The 9,833-nt window shown below is 37.4% G+C and overlaps 1 protein-coding gene across 1 annotated transcript in view; it reads left to right on the forward strand.

Annotated features, from left to right (window-relative positions):
• Nucleotides 1–9,833, forward strand: part of EXOC6 (exocyst complex component 6) — a 225,857-nt gene that overhangs the window by 175,474 nt on the left and 40,550 nt on the right. The window lies entirely within an intron of this gene.

Genomic DNA, 9,833 nt, shown 5'->3' on the forward strand with positions numbered 1-9,833 from the left:
CTGCCTGCCTCTCTGCCTACTTGTGATCTCTGTCAAATAAATAAATAAAATCTTTTTTTAAAAAAATGAAACTTAGCTTTTTTTCTAATAAATATGTTAAGATAATTAAGTTTTCATCTTACCTTAGAAGTATTTTTGTTTTTTAAAATCTGGAAGAAAGCAGATTCCCCCCCCCCCTTTTTAAATTTAAGATTTTATTTTTAAATAATCGCTACACCCAGTGTGGGACTCTAACCCACAACTTGGAGATCAAGAGTTGCATGCTGTACCAACTGAGCCAGCCAAGCCCCAAAAAGCAGTTTTTAAAAATATGAAGTTTATTTTCAGTATTAATGAAGTATGTATGTATGCTTTCTACATCCTGGGGCAGGGAAAGGAGAAGAGTAATTTGGCTAGATAGGAGGAAAGCTAAAATGCATCATAAATTTGTGAAGAGAAGGGATCTGGATACCATAAAAATCAACCGGGATATGGAGAAGATAGGTAATTCACATGTGGAATCCTAAAAGCTAAAAGACCATTGAGTTTCACCACTTACTTGGTAATAAACGTACACATACTCTTCTACCTCGAAATCCTTTCTAAATAACCCTGCCAAATAGTTGTCCAAGTAGTCCTTGAACATCCAATTTGGGGGATTAACTATGCTTCAGAAGCTGTGTTTCCATATAATGTATCACTCTATCACTTTCTTCCAGAGAGGTTAATTTACTTTCTCTAAACTTCTTTTAATGGAGCTAGTTCTACCTTGGCTTCAGTCACCAGTGCCTTTGTGCAAATTAGAAATGGTATTCCTGTTAAAAGGAAAAAGTCCTCCAGAGTTGTCTGTTTTATATGAATAAGAAAAAGTTTACTTTTTTTCCAGCTGGACTCAACCCTCTCCAAGGCACATAGTTCATCAAGTGAAATGTGGTCTAGATGTCCGCCCTTCCTTGCTCCCCTCCCCTCTCCTCTCCTTAGCTGGACACTGGGATGTAGCAAGCAGTCTGATGCAGTCTGTATATGGCAGTTCTGCTTAGGGTCATACAGAGAAAAAGCAAATCTTCATCCACAAGTCAGTTATATGAAAACTGCTCTTATATCCTTTCAAATCTTCTGAAGGCCAGACATCAACAATGCCTCTTACTGTTCTCATGTGATTTGATTTTGGATCCGAAGCTCTTCTTTGATTAAACTGGTTTGACTACCTTCTGTTTAATGTCTGATACCCAAAGTTGACTACAGAGATACCCAGGTATGGGGGGAGCCAGTATAATCTGCATTAGACTGTTAAATATATTATCCACAATCTATATTTCATTACTAAAGCCCAAACTAATATTACTTTTTTTGGTTGCCAGAGTATACTCTGGAATCATTGAAGCTGTGCTCTCTAAAACTTGTATATCTGTATATTTGTGTGTGTGTGTGAGTGACTGTGATTGTTATGTTCTGTTTTTCTTACCCTATACTTGTTGGATTTTGTTTTGGGATTTTAAAGTTATCTGTATCGAATTTTAAGATTAGTTTCACAACTAACCTATTGAGGTCTTTTTATATCAAAATTTAATGCCTTCTACAGATTTGTAATCATGCTTATTATATATTTGACAAAGTTACTAGCAAAATGTTGAACAAAATCTTATATCTATATCATGAGATACAGTACATCAGTGGTTCTCAAAACCTGATCCCCGGATGAGGACCCTGAGAACTTGTTAGAAATATGAATTGTTGGGTTCCATCTGCTGAATTGGGAACTCTGGTCATCAGACCCCCTAGGTGATTTTCATGCACAATGAAGTTTGAGTACTACATTATATGGACCTTCCCTTCATATTGACTTAGATTCATTATTCAGGATTTTATGGGTTTTTTTTTCAGCCAGTTAATAATTCCCTAATTGAATCTAACTCATGGTTTTGCTCAAAATGTTTGTCAGATGCCTTCCTGGCATATCGGGGTAATAATGACCATTGGATTTTTCTTATTAATCAGTCTATTCTTTAAAAGGAGGAAATGATACTACTATGATTCTTCATAAACCCATATTGACTAATAATAATTATTTTCTCTTCAAGAGACTCAGAGATCATTACTTAAAAGAGTGTGACTGGTTTTTGAAACTAACATAAAATCTTACTAGTCTGTGTTGTACTAGTAAGAGATCCAGAGTCCAAGGAAGTCAGGTAGCAGGGATCACGAATTAGAGACCATGAACCATAGAGATCCTGGGCAAGTTAAGAAAGGCTTACAGCAAAGGCTTAATTAAGCAATAGGAGGTGGGCATGAAATATAAGCACCAAGAATGGCCTTTATATGGGACACCTAGGTGTCTCGGTCAGTTAAGCTTCTGCCTTCGGCTCAGGTCATGATCCCAGGGTCATGGGACTGAGCACCAAGTGAGGCTCCCTGCTCAGCGGGGAGTCTGCTTCTCTCTCTCCCTTTGCCCTTCCCCCTGTTTGTGCTCCCCTTCCCCTCTCTGTCTCTCAAGTAAACAAAATCTTAAAAAAAAAAAAGAATGGCCTTTATTCTAAGTTAGATCTTCCTTTAATTGGGTTTCATCAGAAAGCAGAATATTTATTTTTCCATCCTCATTACTTTGTGAAAACATTATACATATATTTCCTGGCCTCAGATTGTCAGTCTACAGGCAGAAACAAAAAGGGCATCTCACAAAAGTTGGGAAGATGGGAAGATGGAAGTAATTTCACTTCTGTCATCATTCAACCATGTGCTTTTAGTTTTTGTTTTATTTTTCTGGTGGTGAAAGAATTAGCACTGATACATTAGTGTGATCCTTTATTTTTTTTAAGCAATTTTTGCTAATATTCCTTGTAACACACATACTTGTGAGTTAAATTGGCTTGAGCTAAAATTTCAGTCTGCAACTGACTTTTTTCCCATGTAAAGTCAACTGATTCATAGGAAGATTCATTTATTCAAATATCCAATGAGAATCTATTACCTGGTATATTACCTGGAAATCCAAGATGAGTCAAGCTTCAAAGATCTCATAGACTGGTTGGGAAGAGACAGACATGTAAATAACTATAATAGAACATAACGGCTCTTTTTAAATAGCAATTCTTTATATAAGTACATATTACTTGTAGTGGAGAGGGAGCAATTCTTCATTCCACAGGATGGAGAAGATTGACTATAACAGAAGTGAAGTTTAAGCTGGGTCTTAAAGGATAGGTAAGATTTCATCAAAAGCAGGGAAGGGCATTCTGAGCAGAGGGAATGGCATAGACAAAAACATTATGGTGAGAGAATGCTAAGGGACTCTTCAGACAGTTTTGTTAGGTGTCTAGACTACAAGATGAATGATGAAAGCATTGCAAGATATGGCTGGAAAAAGTTAGATGCCTGAATGCTTGGACTTTATTTAATAAGCAATGGAGAGCCACTGAAGCTTTTTAATAAGGACTATGATATGATGAAATCTGTCATGGAAAGTTAATTCTGTGTCATGTGGAAACTGAACTGAAATGAGATACTGCCAGTAGGCAAACCTGGTAAAAAACTATGGAACTTTTTTGTGAAGGATAAAAAGAGCTTGAGTTTGGACAGTTGTAATGAAGAGGATGGATTGCAGACATTTGGGAGGAGAAAATACAAAGAATTATTAAGTAAAGGTACAATTTGATATGATTAAGATGGTTAGAATCAGGGCGCCTGGGTGGCTCAGTGGGTTAAGCCGCTGCCTTCGGCTCAGGTCATGATCTCAGGGTCCTGGGATCGAGTTCCGCATCGGGCTCTCTGCTCAGCAGGGAGCCTGCTTCCCTCTCTCTCTCTCTCTGCCTGCCTCGCCGTCTACTTGTGATTTCTCTCTGTCAAATAAATAAATAAATAAAATCTTAAAAAAAAAAAAAGATGGTTAGAATCACACAGTGAAAGAGAGAGAATGCATCTCATGATTTCGGGATTGGGGGCAGGTGAGAAGAGGGAGAAGGAGATGGAGGATGGAGAAAGGGGGCAAAGAGAGAGAGAAGAGATTTAACATCCAGGATAGATAATTAAATCCAACATAGAATTTATAATTACAGCACCTTATAGAATGCTGTGTTCACAGCATACTTGTTGAAAAATGAACAAATTAATCAGGAAGTCTCTATAATTTACATCTGTCTCTCTTAGAGCTCTGCCTTTGTTGTCAGAAAGTTAAGGCCAACTGATACACCATACTTTAACTCAAGACCATTTAGGATCTTGATACAGATAACAGATCATTTATAAAAATTCTTCACAGGGGCACCTGAGTGGCTTCAGTGGGTTAGATCCTCTGTCTTCGGCTCAGGTCATGATTCCAGGGTCCTAGGATCGAGCCCCGCATCGGACTCTGTGCTCGGCAGGGAGCCTGCTTCCTCCTCTCTCTCTGCCTGCCTCTCTGCCTACTTGTGATCTCTGTCTGTCAAATAAATAAAATCTTAAAAAAAAAAAAGGGAAGAAAGAAAGAAAAGAAACACACGCTCTACTGACTGAACCAGCCAGGTGCCTCCTTATGTAAACTTTTAAAAAAATTCTTTCAAATCAGTCTTACAGAGGTCTGAACATATGTCAGGAAGTTGAGACCATGGTTCCAGTCCTGGCTCTGCCTGCATTTTGGGCAAGTGGCTTTGAAACCATTCAACAATTAAGAGGCATCAATTTTTTCTATAAAATATGGGATATGGAATTGATAATTTCCAAGATGCATTCTAGTTTAAGATTGGGAGGCAATAAAATTTAAGGAAAACAAAAGTGGGGCTTTGGAACCATACATTCATTAATTCCTTCTTATCTACTATATGTTTGGTATTTAGGCAACATAGTGGTAAACAAAACAAAAGTCTTGGGGTGTAAGCCCTGGGGAGACAATCATTAAATAATTGCACTAGTAAATATGACTGTAAATTGTTAAGTTCTATAAAAGTATAGAATACTATGAGAAAGTATAAGAAGTTAATCTAATTTAGATAAAAAGTTGTATAGAAGATACAAGATAGAGTCTATGCATGATGAAGTGGATACTTTTGATTAACTTGACCATATAATCACAGTGCTGCTAGAGCTACCTGATTGGAGAAGTCAGGAAGGCATCCATTTGGAATTTCAAAGGTAGCCACCCTGAAAGCTGCACAGAACCTTTGATCCTATATTAGACTTTGTATAACTTCAAGAGAAAGTGCTTCTTAGTTGGAAGAGCATTTGGCACACTTGGTGTGAAGCAGATGTTCTAAATCTGTATGTGTGCTTTTGTTTTATCCTTATTAAACACCTATTATATATTGGAGCCCAGTATAGATTCCTTATAAAGGCAAATGCATAGAAGAAAATATCAAAAGGTATTCTAAGGTTTTTATAAAGGTATCTCAGAAATCCTTTACATCACTAACAAAATACAGAATATTTCCAAAGCATCAGGCAACCAGAAAGAGTTGAAATACCCCAAAATAGATCTAGAATGTCCTTTTTCATACATTCTGTAAAAATATCCAAATGAGGTTATCCACTCTTAAGAGTTTAACATCTTAAATCCATAGATATTAGAAAAGCTCCAGGTTGAACTGGTCTCTGTTTCAATGGTAAGTTATTGAGGAATAAGTGAATCTCTAGATATAAAGGCCTTGGTCTTTTTCATTTTGGATAAAGGCTTAGCCTACTTAAAAAAAATAGATGAGGCTTTTTATAGATTGTGTGTGTGTGTGTGTGTGTGCACGAGCATGTGCATGTGTGTTAATGGCTTTGACCTCAAGGCCTCTTATTTTAACCTTGAGAAAAGACCTATATTTCCAAATAAAAGGATTCAGGGGAAGTCATGTGGATATATGCCATAGAACAATATTTCAGTGTCTCATTTTAGAGTACACTGGATACTATTACACTATTTGCCTCACTGAATTGGTCCTGGTTTTAATAGCACTTATGGTATCAGATTGAGCCTACTTTGCCCATATTCCAAGAAAAAGAGATGAGTAGATATGACTTTATATAAATGTGAGGTGATGACTACAGAGGGTCATTTGGTCTTAGAGGCTTGCATCCCATTGCTGCCAACCACTTGTAACAATAAAAGTCTGAGAATCAAGAACTTTTAAGACCCCGGACTCCCAGTCATGAATTCTTCACCACCAGAAAAACCACTAGATGGTGCTCTTAGTCATTCCTTCTAATGACAGAGCCAGTCCACACAGGATACCTTCTTTGCCTAGCCAAAATCTGTGTTCTGAATAGCTACTTTAAATCTTCAGATCTGGCAAGAAATAGAATTATAAGGAACCTCTTCAATATGCAGACTACTAGTATTCATTTTCAATCATTTATTTAGTTACAAAATTATTCCATTTTATAATGCCCCTGCCTTGTCATCCACACACAGTCTTGAGACGAGCCTAGCCTCCTCACGCTTTCTCTCAATCATTTGTCAGTCTTTTGGTCTGTTTGCTCTTAGAATCTTCCCCTTCCCTCTATCCTGGACAGTTCTGAATATCCTTGTTGATGTTTTCCAAATAATGCACATTCTCTGCCTTACAGTAAAAATAACTATCTGCCTAGGACAAGATTGTTTAAGGACTCATACCTTCTGCATTTAATTTCAGGGAAGATTATTTTTATGCCAGAATAAATACTTACAGCCTGACGGCGGTTTTTTTTTTTTTTTTAAGATTTATTTATTTTAGGGGCGCCTGCGTGGCTCAGTGGGTTGAGCCTCTGCCTTCAGCTCAGGTCATGATCCCAGGGTCCTGGAATCGAGCCCCGCATCAGGCTCTCTGCTCGGCAGGGAGCCTGCTTCCTCCTCTCTCTCTCTCTCTGCCTGCCTCTCTGCCTACTTATGGTCTCTCTCTGTCTAATAAATAAATGGAATCTTTAAAAAAAAAAAAAGATTTATTTACTTTAGAGAGAGCATGAGCCCAAAGCGGCAGAGGGAGAGAGTATCCTGAAACAGGCTCCCCACTGAGCAGGAACTCTTGATCCTGGTCTGGATCCCAGAACCTGAGATCATGACCAGAGCCCAAATCAAGTGTCAGATGTTCAGTTGACTGAGACTTCCCTCATAGCCTGAGTTCTTAGCAGTTTTTGTACCCCCCATACCAAACCCTATACATCTATATGTGATCCGAAGAATGAAATTTTTTTGTTATATATACAAATAACTCGTGTTTTTGCCTACAGATATTCTTTATTCTCTTAAAATTTCAGAGATGGCCAATTTGAAAGACATTTTTGTCATTATAATCACAATTTACATAGCATGTATTATTTTTCACTTTTAGTTTCTTCTAAATTAATTCAGACTTGTCTCCTTCCCAGTTAGGCTGATACAGCAAAGTTTTATTCTGTTGTTATAAATGACCTTCTCAGTAAGGTCAGATCTCCATTTCTAGCCTTTCTTTAAGGATATTTTTAAACTTTGGGTTATTGATTATTATAAGGTTCCATATTCTAGCAGAAAATACGAGGAAATAAGTATGTCATGAAATCATACTGTTTTCAAAACAGAAGTGGTTAAAAAAATGGATCATTAAGAGAAAAAAAAACCCAAAGATTTAGAATAACTTTATTTAACAACTAACTTTAGGGGCACCTGGCTGGCTCAGTCAGTAGAGCATGCAACTCTTCAACTCTGGGTTGTAAGGTTGAGCCCCATGGTGGGTGTAGAGATTATTTAAAAATAAAATATTTTTTTTAAAGAAACTTTAGAAAGCCTGGAAACTACTTTTTCCTCCTGGAAATTATTTTTAAATATCTTATGGGAAGACCAAGATCAATGTATGTTTTTTAAAAATATCCTTCATATCCTTCATGGCATGGCTAAATGACCCAGACACAGATATCCTAACAGGAAAGTAGGCATTATTAAATAAAAATAATAAAAAGATGACCTAAGAGGGGTGCCTGGGTGACTCAGTCAGTTAAGTGTCTGCCTTCAGCTTAGGTCTTAATCTCAGGGTTATGGGAGAAAGCCCAGAGTCAGGCTCCCCGCTCAGCAGAGAATCTGTTTCTCCCTCTCCCTCTGCCCACCCTTCACTGCTCATATGCGCTCTTGCTGTCTCCAATAAATAAATAAAATCTTAAAAAAAAAAAAAAAAGATGACCTAAGGGAAAAAAAACATAGAAACTCCTAACTATGATAAATCATATATAAAATAAGGATCTGGAAGAGCCAAAAGAGAATCTGAGGGCATACTTACAGGGATCCCAAACATTAGTATTCAGTTATTTAAAACTTCAAAGGTTGAAATCTAGCTCCAGAATTATTGGGACCATTAGACAATATTAATAGAAATGAGTTATATGTATTACTATTCATTCGTTCAACACATTTACTGAATATTTCCTATACACCAGACATGGATTATATAAAGATAAAAAGATGTGATCTCTACTTCTCACAGCTTCTTGTTTAGTGGAAGAACTCACAATTTAGTTTTAATTGATAAAAACATTAAGGATATTCTCAGCCATCCTCAACTATTTTGAAATAAATGCAATATGTATACACAGAATGTTACAGCTTTACAGTGCATTAGCCACATGTGGCTATTAAATTTAACTTAAAAATTCAGTGCAGATAGAGAACATTTCCATTATTACATTAAGTTCTTTTGGACAGCTCCATTCATGATCTAATCAGCAAGTTATATTATATATCAATTACCAGGACTCGATAGCATTCCTTTAGAATTTATCTGTTCATTTGTTTATTTCCTTAATTCGTTTAAGAAGCTTTTGTTGACTACTCATTATATGTCAGGCATTGTGCTAGGTTATAGGGATGTAGAAATGGAAATATATTCTCTACCCTCAGGGAGTTCATGGTCAGGTGGGAAGACCCAGACAGGTAAACAATTATAAGATAGCAAAATGGGTGATGTAGTTAGCCTGTGCACAGGAAATTGTAGTGAGAACACAGAGGAAGACTAACCCAGCATACAAGATAATGGAAATCTTCCTCTGAAAGTGATGATTGAATGGAAGGATGAGTAAGAGTTATCTGATAGAAAAGAAGCGGAGAAAGGCTGCCCCAGGCAGAAGGATCACAGATACTGTGCAAAGAGACTGTGGTGTATGCAAGGAAGTGCAGGTAGTTTGGCATGGAAAGAGTTTAAGGTGCCTCTAGGGAAGGGGTAAGAGATGAGACTAGAGAGATAGACAGAGAGACCTTATTTGTCTTGCTTTATCATGAAGATGATGGGGAACCAGTGAAAGACGTTGAACTATGATGTGGCAAAAATTACAGTGATACCTTAGATAAATCACCCTAGGAGTAGTGGATGGAAAGGTAGCAGGGAGACCAGATAGGAGTGTGTGTTAGCATCCAAACAAGAAATGAGAATAGCTTGAACCAAGATAGAGACAGATTCAGGCTGAAGATATTTCAGAAGATAGAAACAACAGGATTGGCGGAATTTTGGGTTTAAAGACAGAAAAAGCCCAAAGTGCTATGAACTAGAGAGTTGCACTTCCATATTGGTTAGTTTCTTGTGAGAGATAGGATAAAAGGTGAAAGGTAAATACTAATGCAGATTCTGGATCAGTGGATTGAATGCTAGGAGACCTGAATTAGCTATGTGATCCTGGGCAAGTCATTTTACTTTTACTTTTCCTAATTTGTAAAATGAAGGACTAAGGGATTTTCATGCCAAGCCTTCAGGGGTCTGGTGGAGGTTTTTTGTTTTTTTGGTTTTTTTTTTTAAAGATTTTATTTATTTATTTGACAGAGAGAAATCACAAGTAGATGGAGAGGCAGGCAGAGAGAGAGAGAAGGAAGTGGGCTCCCTGCCGAGCAGAGAGCCTGATGCAGGACTCGATCCCAGGACCCTGAGACCATGACCTGAGCCAAAGGCAGTGGCTTAACCCACTGAGCC

This window comes from Mustela nigripes, chromosome 4 (genome assembly GCF_022355385.1).
Source record: "Mustela nigripes isolate SB6536 chromosome 4, MUSNIG.SB6536, whole genome shotgun sequence".
Taxonomy (NCBI): domain Eukaryota; kingdom Metazoa; phylum Chordata; class Mammalia; order Carnivora; family Mustelidae; genus Mustela; species Mustela nigripes.